Below are 24,159 nucleotides of genomic sequence, written 5' to 3'. Positions count from 1 at the left end.
CTCGTTCAAACAGACTACAGTGGGGAATGCTCTCCGCTATTGCCAATTGTCTAAGCGATTACGGGATTACCGAGCAATAGAGTATCATTGTATAAGTTGTAGAAACAAAAGAATTGCAGATGCTGGTTAATACACAAAAGGAAACAAAGTACTGGAGTGACTCAGCGGGTCAGGCAGCATCTCTGGAGAGAAGGAATGGGTGACGTTCCGGGTCGAGACCCTTCTTCAGACAGAGTTAACTAGGGAGAGGTGAGGATTGATGTAGTCGTATTGATGATAGCCGCAGCCCACAGGGGGCCGGAATGCAGGTAAGGAAGAGGAAACTTTGTGGGCAGTAATGATGGCGGGTCTGGCTGCAAATTGCAGGGAGAAACTCAGCGGGTGCAGGTTGATCTATGGTAGCGAAGGACCTAGGCGAGTGTTTCGGGGGGAAATCCATCCATTATAACTGAAGTCTAAAGAAGGGTTTCGTGAATGATGAAGAAGGAATTTACTGGAAGGTCTGGCTGCAAATGCCACTTGGCAGTAGGGTCCTTTGATGTTGGTAGCCTCACCCGGTAGTGAAGGTGGGGAGATCCATCCATTATAACTGAAACCCGTTATAAAGAGGGTCGTGATAAAGAGGGTTTACTGGAATACAAATGTCTTGGAAATGGTCCTTCAATGGTCCTTTGCTACAGGTAAAGGATCCCTCTGTCACGAAACACAGGAAAAGACTGCCATGTAATTGAATGTCGAGATCAGTGTATCCAGTTATGCATTATATACTTTCAGATATGAAAGCCTTAGATAGAGGGCAGAGGAGAGTTACTAGAAAGCTCCCAGAGAGGAGGATTCAGTTATTTGGATTGAATGGGGTGTTCTTCTCAGTGGCAGAGCTGGTAGAGCTGCTGCCTCACAGCACCAGACCCAGGTTTGATCTTGACCACGGGTGCTGTTCGTACACAGTTTGCACATTCTCCCTATGACTGCGTGGGTTTCCTCGGGGTGCTCTGGTTTCCTATAACATCCTCTGTAAATTGCCCCTAGTGTGAATGGCTGATCGTCGGTCAGCGTAAACTTAGTAGCCCCGATGCCCGTTTCCTTGCTGTATCTTTCAATCATTCAATCAACCAGCAGAGAAGATTGCAAAGTGAAACAATAGAAGTGCTCGAAATCACGAATAGTCGCCATGAATAAGGAGATGCTGTTTCTTTTGGTGGATGGATCAAGATTCATAGCAAAAGGATTTGAGTATAAGAGCAGGGAGGTTCTACTGCAGTTGTACAGGGTCTTGGTGAGACCACACCTGCAGTATTGCATACAGTTTTGGTCTCCTAATCTGAGGAAAGACATTCTTGCCATAGAGGGAGTACAGAGAAAGTTCACCAGACTGATTCCTGGGATGTCAGGACTTTCATGTGAAGAAAGACTGGATAGACTCGGCTTGTACTTGCTAGAATTTAGAAGATTGAGGGGGGATCTTATAGAAACTTACAAAATTCTTAAGGGGTTGGACAGGCAAGATGCAGGAAGATTATTCCCGATGTTGGGGAAGTCCAGAACAAGGGGTCACAGTTTAAGGATAAGAGGGAAGTCTTTTAGGACCGAGATGAGGAAAACATTTTTTACACAGTTCATTGGCTAGATTTAAGAGGGAGTTAGATGTGGCCCTTGTGGCTAAAGGGATCAGGGGGTATGGAGAGAAGGCGGGTATGGGATATTGATTTGGATGATCAGCCATGATCATTTTGAATGGCGGTGCAGGCTCGAAGGGCCGAATGGCCTACTCCCGCACCTATTTTCTATGTATCTATGTAAGATCCATAGGACTCGGGAAAAATAGCGGATGGGCAACGAATGAAAAGTGACATGAGGAAAATCATCCTGTTATCTGGAATTCACAACCAGAGTAATGGAAACAGACGTAAACCTAGCTTTGCAAAAGGAAATAGATATGTGCTTAATCAAGTAATAAGAGGAATTAAGTACAAAAGACATTCAAGGACCAAATGATCACTTCCACATTGTAACAATATTTGGCGTATAAAAGATGCAAAAGTCAGAAGTCCAGAGAGATGCCAAGTTTTATCAAAAGTTGAAACAAGGAGTTGGAATTTGAACCTTTAATTGGTCAAACATCATCTAAAAGCTTGGGTTCGGGGCTAAAAACCACTCTTGCATTACATGGCCCGATTGGAGATGGAATGCATCATGGTGCTGCCTAAATGTTTCCAGCCAGACTTAGAAATTCAATAGGAGAACACAGTTTTTATTTCATTGAGCTTAGAAGTTGGAGAAGTGTCTAATCACAATTATAATCTCTGGTGAGTGAAAAGCAGACAATGGGGCACTAGGAAATTGCAAGTATCGTGTAGCATTGGGATCAGCAAACACTTATCCACACAAATGGAAATCTAACCCTTCTAATGACCCATGGAATATTTCGGGATTTTATTGGTGTTTAAATGGGAGATTAGATGCCGACCAGGCAATGGTATGACAGGGCAGACTCAGGAAAGTGAATGATCCAATCCAGCTTCCTGTATTCACCCCTCAACAATAGTTTTAATGCTTCAACAGAGACCAGCATGGTGGCACAGCAGTAGAGTTGCTGCCTTACTGCACCAGAGACCCGGGATTGATCCTGACTATGGATGTTGCCTGGACAGAGTTTGCACGTTCTCCCTGTGACCGCATGGGTTTTCTCTGGTTTCCTCCCACATCCTAAAGGCGTGCAGGTTTGTAGGTTAATTGTCCTCTGTAAATTGCCCCCAGTGTGTAAGGTGCAAAACTGGGATAACATCGAACTAATGTACGAGTAATGTACGAGAAAAAAACTCCAGGAGATTGTCGATTGCCTTAACACTCCACTGGAGAACTCTTAACACTCCACTGGAGACCTCCTCCTACCCTCGCCTCAGCAAGTGTTGGGGGTACTTTGTGCTTCATCATACTATCCCAAGGTTCAACAAAGGGCAGAAAACATAAAGTGTAGGAAGGAACTCCAGGTTTAAATAGAATTAGATCAGTCTGAAGAAGGGTCTCAACCCGAAACGTCACCCATTCCTTCTCTCCAGAGATGCTGCCTGTCCCGCTGAGTTACTCCAGCTTCTTGTGTCTATCTTCGCAGAAAACATCAAGCTTTACTTGTGGACTTTCTTCAATGACTTAGGACAGTTTTTGGGTGAATTCATGAGAGATAACAAGGGTAGAGCTGAGATTGATTGAATTGATTAAAAGGGACAGTGTCCTTCAACCCACCAAGTCTACGCACCATCGATCACCCGTTGACACTAGTTCCATGTAATCCCACTTTCACATCCAACCTAGGGACAATTTGCAGAGGCCAATTAACCTACAAACATGCATGCCTTTGGGATGTGGGAGGAAACCCAAGCACCCGGAGAAACCCACATGATCACAGGGAGAACATGCAAACTCCACACAGACAATACACAAGGTCTAGATTGAACCCTGATCTCTGGTACTGAGAGGCAGCTAGTCAGCCAACTGTGCCACTGCACCACTGTATTCCCAAACATTTGTTCTGTCCTTCCTCCTCGACTCACCCCCTCACTGACTTCAGTGGGAATCAAACTCGGTGTCCCAGCAAACTTCCTACAGGGAGCCCACGAGGCCATGGATGGATCCCTTACTGCATTGTAAGGGCAACATAAATAAACCTAATCCCACCCACAACCCCAGCTTCCGAGCAAAGCTTACTGTGTGGTGATCACGAGAATGCACAGAGGAGCAAACTGTAACATCGCTACCAAAACTGAAATCACTTCATGCCCTGTGGCAGAATCCTCAGCTAACTGTGTCCAAGTAGATGTGCTTTGCTCAGCTGTTACACGTTGATAAGACCACTCAGTAATAAGGCTGATCTACAGAATTAGGTGAAACCAGTTCACTGCTGAACACCGAAGGTGGACACAAAAAGATAGACACAAAAAACTGGAGTAACTCAACGGGTCAGGGAGCTTCTCTGGAGATAAGGAATGGTGACGTTTTGTGTCGAAACCTTTCCTCAGACTGAGAGTTAGGCTGGAGGGAAATTAGAGGTATGAAAAGGTTCAGAACTAATCAGAGCCAACACAGATGATGCAGGAAAGGTGAAGCCCACAATGGTTCCCTCTTGTTGCTCCAGGCATAGGCAAAGACTTCCCCCTTTCCCACTCCCCCCCATTTGTATTTGAAAAGCCACTGTTCTATTTTCCACTGAATGCCCTGTCCTTGATACAACTATTCTCCAAGTAACCACCCCCACAATCAATTCACAGTTTTACAGATTTCACTTTGGCATCTCACACAAACTTGAAAAAGAAGGATAAATGACAAATCGAAGAATAAGTTGCGAGCACTGGTCACAATATCTTTTACTTACTTTTCTACGGTGGATAGACTTCCTAAACACTGTCATCCTCTCTCAAGCCGTTTGCCTGAGCAATTGTTTCCAAACCTGCTCCAATCATTTGGAAAGTAAACAGCGAAGGCTTGGTTTGACATTTGACCCAATCACTAACTAAGATGATTACACAAAACAGCGACATCTCCCAGCAGAGGCGGATCATTGGACCGCCTTAACTTAGTTCAGTCCCTCTTAGAATTTCTTGGCTAATTATTTTTCAAAAGACCTCAAACACAGGGCAGGCAGGAAGTACTGCACACTAATACTGAGAAGTGCAAACATCAATTGTCCAGGAATTAAATTGTAGCTGGTCTAGACTGCAAGGAGATGTGCACATTTATCACAAGTGAGTTCATAAATGGGGATGTACAGCATAGAAGTTGGGAGGTCATGTTACAGTTGGACAAGACATTGGTAACATCACATTTGGAGTATTGTGATTGTTTTTTGTCACCCCCTTTAAAAGAAAGATGTTGTCAAACTGAAAGGGTGTAGAGGAGATTTACGAGGATGTTGCCAGGACTCCTGAGCTATAGGGAGAGGTTGAGCAAGCTAGGACTCTGTTCCTTGGAGCGCAGGGGAAGATGAGGGGTGATCTTATTGAGGCATTTAAGATCGTATGAAGTGTAGATAGGGTAAGTACACTGAGTCCTTTACCTAGAGTTGGAGAATCATGAAACAAAGGACATAGGTTTAAGGTGGGGGGGGGGGGGGGGGGGGGGGGGGGGGGATTTAATAGCAACCTGAGGAGCAACTTTTTCACACAAAGGGTGGCAGCTGCTGGAGGAAGTAATTGAGGCAGATATTATCACAACATTTAAAAAACATTTGGACAGGTACATGGATAGGAAAGCTTTAGAGGGATATCAAGCAAACACAGGCAGGTGGAACTAGTATAAATTAGACATGTTGATCGGCACGGGCAAGTTGGGCCAAAGGGCCTGTTTCCGTGCTGTATGACTTTGTGCCAACCTGGGTCCTGCAATTTATTGGACATTGGCCAAAATCCAGTTTGAAAATGTGCTTGGATGTTTTAGCTCCAGAAAGAAATTGTAAACCGAGGCCTGTATAATTTTCAGTCCAATGTCACCCAATTTCATACATCTCACCACATTTAAGTAGAGAACAGCATCAGGGGTTAAATCACACAGGAACGTCAGAGCAGGAGCTATCCACCCTTTAACAAGATCAACTGATCTTCCATCTCAACTCCATTTTCCTTCACTATTCTCATGTTACTTGAAGGCCTATTGCCCAGAAATCTATTGATCTCTGTTCTGAATGAACTCAATGAATGAGACTCCATGGCCCTCAGAGTAGAGAAATCCAGACATGCCAGCATCTTGACTGACGAACATTTACCTCAACATTCATAAATGAGCTGCCCCTTATTCTGAAACTATGTATGAGACACATAGTCAGGGGAAATATCCACACTGCATCTAACCTGTCAAATCCTGTCATATATTCCTCTGGTAGCAACACATTGCCATTTCACAATTTGACAGACTTGGAAAGGTACAAGAGGAGAGGGAAACAGATCTCACTATCACTTAAAGCAACATACAAGTCCAGCTTCATGTGTTAGGTGCCAGGAGAATGGTTCTCTGAGTGAGGTGGGCCGGGGCACCCAAGTACAACCTGACATGAGGTGATTAAGTGGTGTCCACTAAGAATCTTCACATAATGGGGCAATGATGAAAGAAGTTTCATGATCTCACAAGAGACATTAACGTGCACATGGCAGCATAGACCTGCAGGGTGGAGATCATCTTAGTAAGTCTAGTTTAAGTGGAGCTTGTTAAACAAGGCACACACATCAAGAAATATAAAAATGGCGTAGTAAGCTACAATTGGAGCAGTGATTTACCTCCTCATATTAACACAAGAGCAGGTTGCTTTATCCAATCGGATGTGGCACTTGACTCCTCCTAACTGATTATTTATTGACTCTCTTGATATTAGGAATGGAGTGTGAGGAGGATCACTTGGTTTGCACTGGGGAGATTTATTTTGTCTGCTCTATTAGGGAGTCACTGCATGGCCTGCCTCTTCAATTACAAGAGACTAGACTGGGACAGCTGGTATTCCACCTTTGCACAGACAGTGGTTATCCCAGCTCAGACAACAATTTCTTCCAGCTTTGTACAAACAGATGTTTATTGCAGCACAGCATGGACAGATGTTTATTCCAGCAGTTTACGGTGAGAGGAGAAAGATTTAATGGCGACCCGAGGAGCAACTTTTTCACTAAAAGGGTGGTTCGTTTATGGAAAACGATACCAGAGGAGGTAGTTGATGCAGGTACTATAACAGCATTTATAAGACAAATTGACATCGTTTGTTGCTATGTCTCTATGACCAACTGCTGCCAGTATTGTTGCTATTTTATTTAGTGTGGGACTCACCAGATGTCAGTTCGAGTCATAGAGTCTTACAGTGTGGAAACAGGCCCTTCGGCTCAACTTGCCCACACCGACCTATATGTCATAGAAACGTAGAAACAAAAAAATAGGTGCAGGAGTAGGCCATTCGGCCCTTCGAGCTAGCAATCATGATATGATCATGCTGATCATCTAAAATCAGTACCCTGTTCCTGCTTTTCGCCCATATCCCTTGACTCCCTTAACCCTAAGAGCTAAATCTAACTCTCTCTTGAAAACATCCAGTGAATTGGCCTCCATTGCCTCTGTGGCAGAGAATTCCACAGATTCACAACTCTCTGGGTGCAGAAGTTTTTCCTCATCTCAGTCCTAAATGGTCTACCCAATATTCTTAAACTGTGACCCCTGGTTCTGGTCCTGATCCCATCTGTACTAGGCCTACCTGCCTGTGTCTGGCCCATATCCATCTAAACCTGTCCTATCCATGTACCTGCCTAAATGTTTCTTGAATATTGGGATAGTCCCTGCCTCAACTACTTCCTCCGGCAACTCGTTCCATACCCCCACCACCCTTTGCATGAAAAAGTTACCCCTCAGGTTCCAATTAAATCTTCCCCCCTCACCTTAAATCTCTCAATTTGTGTTGAGAGATATTGAGAGAGTTGTTGAAATTGGTGTGTTTCATATTGTTGAAAGCATAAACAGAAATTGCAAAGGATTGCCCACAAACTATCTAAAGATTTTACAGGGTTTTGACTTAGATATAAAATCATTTGAGTCTGATGAAGTGAACGGTAAGTTAAACTGCAGCCCCCCATCTCTAGAACACCCAGAACTAATAGCCGGTTCTCCATAGAGACCAGGGGCTTGTGTAAACCTGCAGTGTAAATCATCGTTTTAATCACAGTTTGCTTCTCCTCACCATATCTATATGACAAGCAGGAAATGGCTGTGTGTTTATATTATGCATGGTAACTTAATTCCTGGGAAGAATGTATATTGAATGTAACTCAACCTTTGTACTGAATCCTTTTTATTGTCTTAATTGCATCTTAACTTGCCCAACCTCTAATCACAAACACTAGAGGACATAAATCAGGCTTTTTTTAATCACAATTTAACCCTTTAAATCCTGGTTTCAAAGAGATGAATCTGTACTGGATTCTCTGCAACGCCACTGTACACTTTCTGATGCACTGTCCACACTGAAAACAGCACCTGAGATATAGTTAAGCTAAACATCACAGGTTTGTGTTCTAGGAGCACAATTAGGCCATTCGGCCCATCAAGTTTACTCCACCATTCAATCATGGCTGATGTATCTTTCCCTCTTAAACCACATTCTCCAACCTTCTCCTGATAACCCCTGGCACCTGTACTAATCAAGAATCTGTCAATCTCTGCAATTTAAAAATAGCCATTGACTTCACCTCCACAGCTGTTTGTGGCAATGAATTCCACAGATTCACCACCCTCTGACTGAAGAAATTCCTCCTCATCTCCTTTCAAAAATAACGTTATTTTATTCTGAACCTATGGCCGGTGATCCTACAAGTGGAAACATCCTCTCCACATTCACTCTATCCAAGCCTTTAAACGCTCGCATAAGTGAAGCACCACTTCCATGCTTGTTCTCCAGCACTTGATCCATGTCTTGGATCATCGGCACACCAGACACTCATTACATTGATTTGTCAACATTTCATCCAAAGCTTCCATCATCAAAATCCACCTCCCTTAACATTGTCCAATTACAGTCTATGGTCTTTCCTAGCTTGCAGCTTACTGTGTCTCCCAGCTTATTGTCCTGTGCAAACCTCCAATTTTGGCTTTGTACCATCACTTCCAAGTGCTTGAGAATGAATAGTACAGTGCAGGAATGGGCCTTATGGCCATCAATGTTTGTGTCAAACCCAATGCAGTTAAGCTGCTCTCCTCTACCTGCACATGACCCCCCTATCCCTCTATTGCCTGCACTTACACATAATGGTCACTATCGTGTCTACCTCCATCACCACCCCTGACAATGCGTTCCAGCCCCCCACCACTTGTCCCACACATCTCCATTGAACTGTCCCCCTTTCACATTATAGCCATGCCCTCTAGTGTTGGGCATTTCTATCTGGGAATAAGGTTCTTACTGTCTACCCTATCTATGCCTCTTCTAATTTTATATAATTCTATCAAACCTCCCCTCAACCTCTAATGTTCCAGAGAAAACAATCCAAGTGTATTCAACCTCTCCCTGTTGCTGAGACCTCTAATCCAGTCAGCATTCTGTTACACATCCTCTGCACCCTTCTCCAAACTCTTCACATCTTTCCTGTAATGGGGCGATCAGAACTGTACACAATACTCCAAATGCGCCCTAACCAAAATCATATAGAGCTGCATTATGACTTCCTGACTCATTTTCTCAAGGCACCTAGCAATGAAGGCAAGCATAGCATACTCCTTCATTACTATTGTAATTACTTGTGCTGCCACCTTTAGTGAGATATGAACTTGGACTCCAAGATCCCTCTGTAGATCGATGCTGTTTAGGGTCTTGCCATTAACTGTAACTGTATACTCCCCCCCTACATTCAACCACCCAATGTGCAACACCTCCCATTTTCTCAGGTTAAACTCCATCTGCCATTCCTCTGCCCATTTCTGCAGTTGGTCCATATCTGGCTGTATCATCTGACAGCCCTCCTCACTGTCTGCAACTCCTCCAGTTTTGTTGTCATCAGCAAACTGACTCACCAACCCATCTACATTTACGCTGGGTAATATTTCAGTCAGTGCACTCCAATCATTACTAACAACCACCCATATAATTAGCAAACTCGACCTCATCGTTACCTAAAATAACAAGCACATAGACCATTCTTTCGGTTCAGTAGGACTAAATTGTAAGAAGTTCTTCCTCACAGTCCTTTCTTTTCAGAAAGCCTTTGATAAGATGCCATTCGAGAGGCTGCTAAGGAAGATGAGAGCCCATGGTATCAAAGGACAGATGGATAGCATGGATAGTGGGTTGGCTGGTTGGTAAAGAGTGGCAATAAATTGGGCTTTTTTTGGTTGGCTTCCAGTGACTAGCCAAGTTCCGCAGGGGTTGGTGCTGGGGTCGCTACTCTTCATGTTGTATATTAATTGTTTGAATGAGGGGATTGAAGGCTTTGAGGCCAAGTTTGCAGATGATACAAAATTAGGGGGAGTGGCAGTGTAGAAAAAGCAGGAACTCTGCAGAAGGACTTGGACAGGTTGGGAGAGTGGGCAGAGAAGTGGCAGATGGAATATAGTGTAGCAAAGTGTGGACTCGTGCATTTTGGTAGTAGGAATAAAGACGTAGACTATTTTCTAAATGGGGAGAGAATCCAGAAATCTGAGGTGCAAAGGGACTTGGGAATGCTGGTGCAGGATTCCCAAAAGTTTAATCTGCAAGTCTAATTGGCAGTAAAGAAGGCAAACACAATGCTAGCAATTATTTCAAGAGGGCTTGTATACAAAAACTGGGATGTAATGTTGGGGCTCTACAAGGCGCTGGTAAGGCCACATTTGGAGTATTGTGAGCAATTTTGGATACCATATCTGAGGAAGGATGTCCAGCGGAGGTTTACGAGAATGATCCCAGGAATGAGTGGGTCAACTTATGATGAGTGTTGGATGACACTGGGCCTGTACTCACTGGAATTTAGAAGAATGAGGGGGTTCTTCATTGAAACGTACAGAATAGTGAAAGGCTTGGACTGAGTGGATGTGGAGTGGATGTTTCCACGAGTGGGGGAGTCTAGGACTAGAGGTCATAGCCTCAGAATTATAGTATGTTCTTTTAGGAAGGAGATGAGAAGGAATTGCTTTAGTCAGAGGGTGGTGAATCTGTGGAATTCTTTGCCACAGACGGCTACGGCAAAGTCAATGGACATTTTTAAGGCAGAAATAGATAGATTTTACTTCGGAGTCACGTGAGTGATTCCGTGAAGAAGCCCGTCCCAGGACGCGTTGCGGCGTCTTTGGGCAGCAACAGGCGGTAGGACCGCTTAGGGGGCGGTCCACAAACCCGACTCCGGGACCTAGCCAGCCCGCTAGCGCCTGAGCAACGGGCTGGATGTGTGCAAAACCCGGCGGTGGAGCCAACATCGGACTGGGAAGTCTCTCCACCCAGGAGGAGGAGAGACTGCCGCCTGAACTACAGGAGCAGCTCTTGGGCATTCCAAAGGTAAGTTTGCAGTTGTGTTTTTATTACATAGTTCAGGAACACAACGCAAAACTCGCAAAGAGGTACTGCCCCGCTCCAACTATACCAGCGGGGCAGCAACCGGCGGCAGCGTCGCTCGCAGAGCGTTTTCGCTATCCCTGAGACCGAGCCAAGCCAGTCTCGCCAGAGCCTACACGGCGGACTGGGAAAGGGGCTAGGAAGCCAAACGGCCGGTCGTCTCCGACTCGTCGGAGGGGGGAAATGTCCACCCCAAAGCGGGGGAGAGACAGCCGCCTAAGCTGCATCCAGCAGCTATTGGAGGGGATGGTCTACCGAGAGCAGCAGCGCTCTCGGACAGACAGGACAGGCGCCCCCTCCATGGTGCTGAGTCCGGCACCTCCCTTTGCGACCTCGGACCAGGAATGGGAGGTTAGCATCGGTGACCAGGGGCAGGCTGGTCTGAGTATGGGGCAGGCGGAAGGAGCCGAAAGAGAGCAGGGTGTGCAGGAAGAGCTGCTAGGGGTCGTAAGCCGATTCGTCGCTACCCCACGGGTTGGAGCAACACTGGAGCCAAGAATGGCTGCCAGCATAAACCATCTCTCCAACAAACCACTGCAGGAGAAGGTGCTCGCCCAAGTGCTTGAGGAGCACACAGCCCCGGATAATTGTGAGGCTCTCAAGGTCAAGAGCCTCAATCCTCAAATATGGGGCAACGTGGGGGGACCGATTCGGACACAGGAGGTCAAACTACAGCGCATACTTCGCCTCCTCACGGCGGCTATAACAGCCTATGCGCGGGGAGTCGAGACCGTAGAGATGGCCACTCACCAACAGGATGTCCTGGCACTCATGTGCACGACACAATATGAGTTGAATAACCTAAGAAGAGACAACATCAAGCCGGCCCTCAATCCTAAATTTGCAGGTTTATGCAAAACTCCATCAGTAGAGACCGACTCATTCTTATTTGGGAAGGACTTGAACAAACAGCTCAAAGAGATGGAGGAGGCGTCCAAGACCTTTAGCCTCATGAGGGCACCACCGGCAGTGAACATACCAAAGCTCTTCATTCCACCCAGGCGGCAGCACACCACTGTATCTACCAGTCGGCAGCCCGAACATCCGACTGGTCAAAGCTGTGGGCCGCACTATCCCCAGAGACCTTTTTTAGGTCAGGGCCTGCAGCGGACCCCCTGGAAAATGCGCCTCCCCCCAACATCGCCAGCACGTCGACAGGGAAGAACACTCAAAAAGAAAAAATCACAACCCCGCCAATAACCATGGAGGTAGGTGGGTCTGGTTCCTACCAGCATATAGAGCGCTTTCTTGGACTATCTTGGCTTTCATATTAATTCAGTCCACGTAACTATAATGTTGCCAAGAGACAACATAGTTGAATTGGCACAAACAAGGGACAAATTAATGGTCAAACTACCAACTACTCGACAAATAACAGAGTAATTGGGGGAAAATGATACCATTTTCTGTCTACATGATTCAGATGTTAGTATCAAGAACAACATATAGGTTGTCATTGAGCATCTCATGAAGTTACCGACTGAAATAATATCAGAAAGACAGTGGTGGGGTTACCACTTACACTGGGCATTAAGTATCTAAAATGCTCGGGTGAAATTCATGAGTTTAAGCACTTGCATGTATGGGTATAAATAGACTACACTATGGAGGTGGCCTATATTAACCATATGGCAGCATAAAGTCGGCATCATATGACAAGTTGGTCAAAACAATTTGGCAATGGTATATCCATAGAGGTATTGGACTATCAACAACTTACCTGCCTGGTAAGCAAAATACAGTGACAGACACCAGGTCACAAAAAATTAAGGACAACATCAAGTAGATGTTTTCATATAAAGTTTAACAAAACTATCAAGCCATACGATGCATTTCATTGTCTCTGTACTGCACACTGACAATGACAATTAAAATGGAATGTGAATCTGATATTGATTATTTGCATCAATGCTATATCACCAGGGGTTCGGGGATGTCCTATGTATGTCACGGGGGGAAACCAGACCCTGGGGCAGTGGAATCCTCATATATATAAAAAAATTTCTCTGGGACAGATAGTTCCAGCAGAAAGCTTGTCAGCTATATATATTAACTTTTCTGACCTATAGGTCATGTTGTCATTCAACAATATATTTATAATATTGATAGACAAATGCGTTCATGTTGCATTGGTGAAATTAATTCTATGTATTTTTTCCCTTCTGCCTCACCAATCGAGAACAACGCACAGTACAAAAGGATTCTGTTTCAGAACTTACGCTATGACATGATTGTTGGAACTTGCATGGAGTTTTTCCAGTACCCAGGATTATTAACAATCGGAGCCGGGCACAAATCAACTGTGCCATGAGAAAATAAGCTCCTGAGCTGCAGATTCTGCGCAAGCCTCTGGGACTGGGATTGTTATACTGAACAATCAACACCATGTCAGCATCCTTTTGAACATTCACTGGACTACAACACTTGTCCAGCATCAACAGAAGTGCTGCAAGGATACAGGGAAAACCTACTCATCCGAATAAGGTACTACAAACTGGAATTCCTGGAGAACCGTCATCACGATGAAGGATTCGGCTACAGTACCATCAACACAGCTAGAATTGCCCTGACTGTTCTTTTCAAAACAGCTACAGGACAACAGGTATGGGTTACTGGCTGGGGGTAAATTTGAAGGGTATTAAACTCTAAAACCCTAGACCAAGTACACCCATATGTTGGGATGTCACAATGGTTAACCATACTTCAGGGGATACTCACCAGCCAGAGCCCTAAACCTGAACCTTCTATGTACTAAAAACATATGTTGAAGGCACACTGAGCAGCACAGAGGGTCCAGTCACTACTCCTATTTCAACTGGACACCATGCTCACAGCTTCAGACCAGATCTCTATCATTTGTCCAGGGAATGGTCAAACCAGACCAGGAATACCTTATCCAGTCATAAAATCCGGGCTTACCCGCCAGAAAACACGGTAATGTACCAAGACCCTTTTTTACCTTACATAGACACAACCTAATTATGCGAGGGAGATGAAAAGCCTTGTGGGTTGGTCACAAAAAACCTTGTGGTCGGGTAACAAGCCTTTTTGAAATGGCTCAAGCAGGTTTAAAGCTCCTGGGATAAAACTAAACATGTCAAAGTTGTCATCCCACAGGAGAAGCTTCCACGTCAACGGCAAAAGAATGGACGTACCTATAAACCACATCCTGGCTCCAGCAGAATAGGGGGGGTAAAACGTTCAGAGAAATAATTTATTATAAACTGTTGACAAAACCTGTTTTTTCATTTGCAGGAAAGATTCCAATCTGCAAATATTCAAATTAGCCAAAGGGAGCATTTAAATTTCTTCAGTGTCTATTGTAAAATACCATTGGGTTTTCTATAACAGAATCATTGGTTGGTTACGATACACACTTCCTCCCTCAAAGACTTCGGCAGTGAGTGTAGTATAACTGTTACACGGTTTGCAATCACAGAGCTTTGAAATCTTCACGGAATCACTCACGTGACTCCGAAGTAAAATAGTAAGATTAAACGAGAACTTACCAGTTTGAAGTTTGATCTGTATTTTATGAGGAGTTACGATGAGGGTTTACGTGCCCTCCGCTCCCACCCTCATTACATGGATCAAACTGATAATTGATGTCTCTTTGTTCTTTACTATGTTACTTCAAATACTTGTGTCTATCTGTGATTCCACACCGCTGCTTTGAAGTATGCCGCAACGCGTCCTGGGACGGGCTTCTTCACGTAAACCCTCATCGTAACTCCTCATAAAATACAGATCAAACTTCAAACTGGTAAGTTCTCGTTTAATCTTACTATTTTTGATTAGTTCAGGAGTCAGGGGTTATGGGGAGAAGGCAGGAGAATGGGGTTAGGAGGGAGAGATAGATCAACCATGACTGAATGGCAGATGGACTTGATGGGCTGAAAGGCCTAATTATGCTCCTATTACTTATGATCTTATGACAGTCCTCATAGACATTGTCAACATCCTATCTACCAACCAAGCCACATCTCAAATGCTCAACTAGACTAGTGCCATGGGCCAACAGCTTGACAACTCCAGGCCAACTCTCTGTGATCACCTGTACCAACGCTTTCTTCTTCCCGCCCCTCCCCCCCACCCTCGTATCAGTCTGAAGAAGGGTCTCGACCCAAAACGTTGCCTATTTCCTTCGCTCCATAGATGCTGCCTCACCCACTGAGTTTCTCCAGCATTTTTGTGTACCTTCGATTTTCAAGCATCTGCAGTTCCTTCTTAAACACCTGTAAACACACTGTAACAAAGGTAATGCCACTGTGGCGATGGGGGATTTCAATATGCAGGTAGACTGGGAAAATCAGATTGGTTCAGGACCCCAAGAAAGAGAGTTTGGAGAATGCCTCCGAGATGACACAAAGCTGGGTGGCAGCGTGAACTGTGAAGAGGATGCGTTGGGTCCCAGCATCACACGGGAGGGCTGGTCACCAACGCAATATTCCACCTCTCCACCAATTCCAACATTGCTCATCAGTGGGGGGGGGGGGGGGGGGCGCGCGCTATCTGTTGCGCTAGTATGGGTGATGCGGGCCAAAGGTACTGGTTTCCAGAGGGCTAGTATAGACATTGTGGGCCAAATGGATTCTTGGGCTGGCAGCCAACTTGCAATGACTAAAAGCCAAGCCAAGGCAAACAATTTGGCTGCAGCCACCCGACAACCAAAATTCATTTTGTGAACACAAACTTGTTAAAAAGGCGAGGCAAACAATTAGACAGCAGCCATCTTCCAGCCGCATCGAGGGGACTCACCGTGGAGTATACGTGCGTTCAGTGTTATTCGCAGCTCAGAGAGCCGTGACTCTCTCACTTCCTGGGTCTGGCAGAGGCTGAATGAGGGACTACATTTCCGGGTTTTATAGTCCCGCATCCCTGCCGCCAGTGGGGGCAGCAGAGAGAATGGGGATTTATTTAAAACATTAATATCCCTCTGATTTTTTTATCGATGGGAAAAATCCTCCAGTCCCGGAAGGCGGAGGGGGGCTCTGAGCGAGGTGGCCAAAAATGACGGCCATAGGTAACGGCGTTCTCTCGGAAATCACACCACAGCGAGCCAAAAGCAGTCAAGATCAGACTTTTAGTAATATAGATGTGAGGTTATCCATTTTGGCTGCAAAAACAAGGGGGCAGATTATTATCTCAATGGGGTTAGGTTAGGTAAGGGGGAGGTGCAGCGAGACCTGGGTGTCCTTGTACACCAGTCACTGAAAGTTGGCGCGCAGCTACAGCAGGCAGTGAAAAAAGCTAATGGAATGTTGGCCTTCATAACAAGAGGATTTCAGTATAGGAGTAAAGAGGTTCTTCTGCAGTTGCATAGGGCTCTGGTAAGACCACATTTGGAGTATTGTGTACAGTTTTGGTCTCCTAATTTGAGGAAGGACATCCTTGTGATTGAGGCAGTGCATCGTAGGTTCACAAGATTGATCCGTGGGATGGCGGGACTGTCATATGAGGAAAGATTGAAAAGCTTGTATTCACTGGCGTTTAGAAGGATGAGGGGGTTCTTATAGAAGGACTGGACAAGCTAGATGCAGGAAATATGTTCCCAATGTTGGGTAAATCCAAAACCAGGGGCCACAGTCTTAGAATAAAGGGGAGGCCATTTAAGACTGAGGTGAGAAAAAACTTTGTGAATAAAGTTGTGAATTTGTGGAATTCCCTGCCACAGAGGGCAGTGGAGGCCAAATCACTGGATAGATTTAAGAGAGAGTTAGATAGGGCTCTAGGGGCTAGTGGAATCAAGAGATATGGGGAGAAGGCAGGCACGAGTTATTGATTGGGGACGATCAGCCATGATCACAATGAATGGCGGTGCTGGCTCAAAGGGCCGAATGGCCTCCTCCTGCACCTATTTTCTATGTCACACTGACCACCTGTACCCACACTGGCTGTGGTCACCTGTAACCACACTGACTCTCTGATTACTCAGTACCCAGGCTGATGGAATGATCATTCCACACACCGATCGATTATCTGGTTCTCACGCTGACTGATCAGTGTGTGTTTTGGACGACAATTGGAGCAGACTGCATTTGTCCCCAGTAATCAGTCACTATGGCCCCAAGCTTAAACCCCAGTAACCATCCACACCTGATGATGACTGACTGGCGTGCAGCTTCCAGTTCCTGCTTTCATCAAAATAGTAAATCGCCACTGACAATGCTCAATATTCAAGTCTGAATTCCAGTATTGAAATAACCTTAGAAAAGTTAGAGCAAATGGGTCTGAGTTTTCACATTGTTTCTCACCTGTCTCTAGTGTTACACACCTTTCTCTACTTTGGCATCAGGTGTGATGGAGAACAGCCTACCCTGTTGTGGAGGATTTCACTGTTCCTCCCACAGTGTCCGTACTCGCGGCTGCCTGCCTGTTGGGTTATGGGCGGGAGTCAGGGAATGGGAATGTCCAGGCTGAATGAATCAGAATATAGTGGTGTGTATACCATAACTTTATAGACCAATACTTTACAGTCACAGACCTTTCGGACCAACTCGTCAATGCCGATACGTGCGTTTTAGAGATATAGCATGGAAACAGGCCCTTCGGCCCTCCGAGTCCATGCCCACCAACGATCACCCACACATTAGTTCTATTACAAAATCCAATTAACCTCAACACTTGCACGTATTTAGAATGTGGGAGGAATTCTTCGCCACAGAAGGCTGTGGAGACAAAATCAGTGGATATATTTAAGGCAGAGATAGATAGATTCTTGATTAGTATGGGTGACAGGGGTTATGGGGAGAAGGCAGGAGAATGGGGTTAGGAGGAAGAGATAGAGAGATAGATCAGCCATGATTGGAGGAGTAGACTTGATGGGCCGAATGGCCTTTTTCTGCTCCTTTCACATGAAACCAGAGCACCTGGAGAAAATCAACGTTGCCACAGGGAGAACATGCAAACTCCGTACAGACAGCACCCGCAGTCAGGATCGAACCCAGGTCTCTGGCACCGTAAGCCAGCAACTCTACCGCTGCACCACTGTGTAGCGCTAAGCTTATCTAAGTTAATTCCATTTGCCCGTATTTAACCCACATCTCTCTTAACATTCCTATCCATAAACCTGTCCAAATGTATTTCAAGTGATGTTCTACCTGCCTCAACCACGTTCTCTGGCAGCTCATTTCATATATTCCTATCTCTGTGGGAAAAGTTGTCTCTCAGGACCCTTTTAAATCCTTGTCCTCTGTAAATCTATGGCCACAGATTTTTGATTCTACTTTCCTGTGATCAAGACTGGATGCATTCATCTCATCTATGCCCAGTGGTATGTTGTCCTAATTGAGGTCCATTTATTTGGTGCAGATTGTGGATCAAGACTTTTATCTTCAGTCTTGTTTGGCTTAGCCCTGCACGCTACGATTACCCATTAACCTACTGGCAATTCACATGGGTTTCCACCTTCAATGTGACCCCACCATCAATCACGCCTTCCCATCCCCACCCCTTCCACAGAGGTCACTGCTTCCACAACTCTTTGGTTAACTCCCAAGCCCCTCCCCAGGTACTTTCCCCAGCAACTGCAGGAGATGTGACACCTATCTCTAGACCTCCTCGCTCGCCTCTATCTAGGGACCCCAGCAGTCCTTCCAGGTGAGACAGGGGTTTACGCGCACCTCCTCAAAACTTATTTACTGTTTCCGGTGGTCCCGTTGTGGCCTCCTGTACATCGGCGAGACCAAGTGTAGACAAGTCAACTGTTTTGCCGAACACTTGCACTCGGTCCAGCGAATCTCCTGGTTGCTAACCATTTTAACACCCCTTCCCATTCTCATGTGGACCTTTCTATCCTGGGCCTCCTCCATTGCCAGAGTGAAGCCACACGCAAATTGGAGGAAAAGCACCTCATATTCTCCCCAGGATAGCTCACCGAGGACACCATTATGTCAGTGCAGTTACTGAATTCTCCAACTTTAGGTAACTAACCATCACAGCGGACAGACTATCGACTGATATCTACTTCTCTGACGTCAAGTAACCCTTGCTTTCCCTCTCTGTCTCCATCCCTCTTCCATCCTAGTTCCTGAATAAATTTCCTGCTTCAATGTCACCTTCCCCTAGCGGTCAAGGAAAGAGCGTTCACGTCGCGGCCCTGTTTCTACCAATCTTACCACCACCACGCACAAGAAGCACGAGAAGCAACAAGACAGACACCATTGTATGCAGATGCCGAGAAGTGTATTCAGCTCTGGCTGAACAACTTCTGGTCTTGTGTGGTGGACTCGATAAGAAGAAGACCTTCCCCAGCTAACAATTATCTATTCTACATTTTCCTTGATCTACGTCCCCTTTGATGTGTTGTTTTCACACTTTACTCTTCCATATCTCTGTGTCTCCCTCTCCCCTGACTCCCAGTCTGGAGAAATATCTCGACCCGAAACGTCACCCTTTCCTTCTATCCCGAGATGCTGCATGCCCTGCTGAGTTACTCCAGCATTTTGTATCTAGCTACTATAAGCCCACTAACTCCCACAGCTATCTGGACTATACCTCCTCCCACTTGCATCTGGGAAAGATGCTATTCCCTACATTAAATTTGTCCATTTCCATTTTAGGATATCCGAGATGTCTTTCTTTAGCTAATTTCTCCGCACCTGTCATAGATGGGTCCCTCACCTGTGTCTCCTCTGTGCTCCATAGTTCAGCTTTTGCTTTCCCTCTCCCCAGACAGAACAGGCATAATATTTCCCTGGCTTTAACTTTCACCCCACCAACCTCCACATCCAACACATATTTCTCTGACATGTCTGCCATCTTCAATGTGATCCCACCACCAGTCACATCTTCCTATCTCCATCCCTTCCTGCTTCCCGCAAAGACAGTTCCCTCCTCAACTCCTTGCTTCACTCATCCTTCCTACCCAAACCACCCGCTCCCCAGAAACTTTCCCCTGCAACTGCAGAAGCTGTAACACCTGCCTCTATACCACAGCACGGTGGCGCAGCAGTAGAGTTGCTGCCTTACAATGCTTGCAGTGCCAGAGACCCGGGTTCAATCCCGACTACAGGTGCTGTCTGTATGGAGTTTGTATGTTCTCCCCGTGACCTGCATGGGTATTCTCCGAGATCTTCAGTTTCCTCCCACACTCCAAAGAAGTACATGTCTGTAGGTTAATTGCTTTGGTATGAATGTAGAATTGTCCCTAGTGTGTGCAGGATAGTGTTAGTGTGCGTGGATCGCTGGTCGGCAAGGACTTGGTGGGCCGAAGGGCCTGTTTCCACGCTGAAACTCAAAACTAAACGTCCTCCCTCACATCTATCCAAGGACCACAGCAGACCCAGGTGAGACAGAGATTCACATGCAACTCCTCTAACCTGCATTCCATGCTCCCGATGTGGCCTCCTCTACAGAGCCTAGGCTCGCCGACTGTTTCACCAAGCACGCATTCGCTCTGCCAAGGGCTCCCAGTTGCGAACCATTTAACTCCCCTTCCCAAACTGAACTTTCTGTCCTGGGCCTCCTTTATTGCTGAGTGAGACCACACACAAACTGAAACACCTTGTATTCTGCTTGTGTGGCTTCCAACAAAACAGTATGAACATTGAAAGACACAAAGTGCTGGAGTAACTCAGCTGGTCAGGCACCTGAAGAAGCCTGAAGAAGGTCTCGATCCATGTTCTCCAGAAATGCTGCTTGAGCTGCTGAGTTACTCCAGCACTTTGTGTGTTTTTATCTACATCAGTATCAGCAGTTCCTTGCATCTACATTACACATAAATTCTACAACAATGAAAAAGAAGATAGCAAAATGCAAAATATGAGTGCAAAAATACTCAATTAGTAAACAAGTCACTGGCAGTGCAGGAGATGGTCTGTAATGTTCAGTTGCTGAGATCGGATCACGGTTCACAACGAACTGCAGATGCTGGTTTATAGTCTGAAGAAGAGTTCTGACCCAACATGTTACTTAGCCATGTTCTCCAGAGATGTTGTGTGATCTGTTGAGTTCCCTCAGCACTTTGTTAAAGAAAGAACTGCAGATGCTGGAAAAATCAAAGGTAGACAAAAATGCAGGAGAAACTCAGCGGGTGAGGCAGCATCTATGGAGCGAAGGAATAGGTGACGTTTCGGGTCGAGACCCTTCTTCAGATACTCCATAGATGCTGCCTCACCCGTCGAGTTTTTTCCAGCATTTTTGTCTCCCTTCAGCACATTGTTATTTCTTTTTAGGATTATGGTTCTGTAGGTCAGTTCAAGACCCTGATAGTTGCAGGAAAGCAACTGTTCCTGAACATGGTGGTGTTGGAGATCAGGCTTCTCTACCCCCTGCCCGACAGTAGCAGCTAGAAGAGGGTGTGGCAGATGGGATTTAGTTTAGTTTAGATATACAGCACAGAAACAGGCTCTTTGGTCCACCAAGTCCGTTCCGACTAGCGATTCCTGCACACCAACGCTGTCCTTCACGCACTAGGGACAATTTACATTTACACCAAGCCAATTAATCTACACACCTGTATGTCTTTGGAGTGTGGGAGGAAACCGGAGATCTCGGAGAAAACCCATACAGGAAGAAGGTACAAACTCTGTGCAGACAGCACCCATTGTCAGAATCGGTCCCGGGTCTATAGCGCTGTAAGGCAGTAGCTCTACCGCTGCGCCACCGTGCCATGTGTGTTGACAACTGATCTCTGATGAGGTCACATTAAGGATGCTACAACTGATCTCAGACTCCCTGATCAAAGGTGGTGAATGGTGAATGTTAGCTCAGCTCCACTGTAATCTGCACCCTGGGGAAAGGCAGCATCGTGGAGCTCAGTGAATACCGACACCGTTACTGCTCGGAATTATACCGCAAGTGTTGGCGAAAGCATTAAGGTTGCCGATCTATGGAGCTGAACTGGAGCAGAGAGCAGTGTCTATACTAAGATCTGTGATTGAACAAGTCAGCTGGTGGATGTCAAAGCTGAGGTGACAGAGCTGTGATCAGCCCCGGGATCTTCAGACAGCCTCTGCTGGTGCTCAGACAGGACAGCAGTCGAGCCGCTCACACAGTAGGTGCTGGGTGTATTTTTCACCATCACCTGAGACAGCCGCACCTATGTCTGGCTGGTCTGAGCCAGGCGCTGAATAGGATCCCTGCTTTTTGGTCCAAGGAAGGATTCGTAGCAGGAGCCCAGTCACCTGGCTGAACCAACTCAATTCATCAAGATTGTGAAGCAAGGAACTGCAGAGGCCGGTTTACCAAGAATAGACACAAAATACTGGAGTAATTCAGCAGGTCAGGCAGCATAGCATCTCTAGGGTACATGGATAGACGACGTCTCGGGTCGGGACCCTTCTTTAGACTTCCGAGTCTGAAGAGGGATCCCAACCACAAATGTCATCTATCCATGTTCTCCAGAGATGCTGCCTAACCCTCTGAGCTACTCCAGCACTTTGTGGCTTTCATCAAGATAGTGCCTGGTTTCTACCTCAGCTCCATGTCCCCAACTCCACACGGCTCCCACAATGTCCACACATCTGTCGATCACATGGTTGAAGTTAGTGTGGGAAGGTGCCGATGGGCCACGCTGCATCTCTTGTAGTTCATCAATGTACACACAGCCCTCTTGTAGTTTGTACACACTAACAGGAGGACTGCATTCATCGTCAACCCATTCACTGAAGGAAATGCGAGGATGGGCTTTCCACCCAATGTCAGTGAGACCAAAGACCCGACCAACCTGCCCGTGATACTAAAGCCACCCTCTGACAACAGAGGTTCACAGTGAGATCCTGTAACCTCCCCTCATATCTCAGGAGCCGTCTCTCAATAAAGGCAGATGCTGGAGGGGAAGATGCTCCTCAAACTGCGGAGCATCCTGGACAATACAGCTCACCCCCTCCATGACACACTGGTCAACATGAGGAGCACCTTCAGAAACAGACTGGTTCCACCAAGATGCAGCACAGAACGCCACAGGCGATCCTTCTTCCATTTGGCCATCAAACTGGACAACTACTCCCCCTTCTGCCATGGGGTAGACTGAGGCTGACTCATCCCCCCATCCCCTCCACCCCCAATCTTTTCACATCCCCAATCCTTTCTACTCGTCACTTTAATTTCATGTACCTTGTGTTTTATGACTGTTGGCAGACCAATTTCCCTCCTGGGATAAATAAAATTCTATCGTATCGTATAACGAAATTTGTAATTTCCTTAACATGCTGGAGGGACCTTTGATCAGCAGAGGAAAGGGAGTTTGAAGATCAAATCTTCAAACCTTTTTAAAACTCAAAGTCTTCGTCTTTAGCTGCGAATATGTGTGTGTGTGTGTGTGTGTGGGGTGCTGGTGAAATTGGCCGGCGCCAGACTTCACGCCCCTTCAATACAGTGACCCCTTCCGACCCACCTAGCCACCTGGCCGGACCGCCACAGATCAGCCCCGGCAGAGTTGTAACCCTCCCGCTCCGAGCGAACGATCACACCAGACAACTTCCCACCTCGGGGGCATCTGTGAAGAAGTTCCAGAGGGTCTGCCCGCGTTTGACAGAAGCCGCCCGGGGCCCCAAGTTAACAGACTATAAGCAGACAACATTCAGCAACGCTGAGGAATTCCTGCTGCCCGTCAATGTTGAGCAGCAAGAACGGCACACAGCGCTGCCCCTGACCCTCGAACACACAGCGAGCGTCTACACTTACGCTTCAGCATGGTACTCACCCCACTGTAAGGCACGCACTTAGTTACATGGCTGGGAAAGGATCCAGACCAGAGGCAGGAAGTGGTACAGAGGGAGAATGAGGTACCCTGGAATGTTGCTAATGCCTTTAATAGGATCAGAGTTTGCTCCTCCCCCCCACAGTGCTGAGCAACTCCATGAAGTACATCTGCACTCGCTCCCCCTTCCCCCCACACACACACGACGTTCCAGCTGTGTAAACTCCCCCTCCGCTGTGTGCTGCAGCACTACAGTATGTTTCTCATTAACTCCCCACACTCACATCTGCACGGTGCGATTGTTATGAACACACAACTACAAGCCTGAGGTAGACACAAAATGCTGGAGTAACTCAGCAGGTCAGGCAGCATCTCTGCAGAAAAGGAGTAGGTGATGTTTTGGGTTGAGACCTATCATCAGACTGTCACCTCCACCACTATCTGCCATCTGATACTCCATCATTGTATCTGCCTTCAC

The 24,159-nt window shown here is 46.3% G+C and overlaps 1 protein-coding gene across 2 annotated transcripts in view; it reads right to left on the bottom strand.

The window, feature by feature from the left end:
* tmem98 (transmembrane protein 98) overlaps nucleotides 1-23,833 on the bottom strand; it is a 75,779-nt gene extending 51,946 nt beyond the window's left edge. Inside the window, exon 1 of one of the 2 annotated variants that reach the window (XM_055657384.1) lies at nucleotides 23,685-23,833. The gene's annotated coding sequence lies outside the window, so the exon portion shown is untranslated. Of the gene's footprint in view, nucleotides 1-4,369; nucleotides 4,421-23,684 lie in introns of those variants that run through there. The other variant, XM_055657385.1, reaches the window with a different exon arrangement.
* Between the last annotated feature and the right edge of the window lie 326 nt (nucleotides 23,834-24,159).

Source organism: Leucoraja erinacea, chromosome 27, assembly GCF_028641065.1.
Source record: "Leucoraja erinacea ecotype New England chromosome 27, Leri_hhj_1, whole genome shotgun sequence".
Taxonomy (NCBI): domain Eukaryota; kingdom Metazoa; phylum Chordata; class Chondrichthyes; order Rajiformes; family Rajidae; genus Leucoraja; species Leucoraja erinaceus.
The sequence above is the reverse complement of the archived record's forward strand: the minus strand, read 5'-3'. Positions and strand labels throughout refer to the sequence as shown.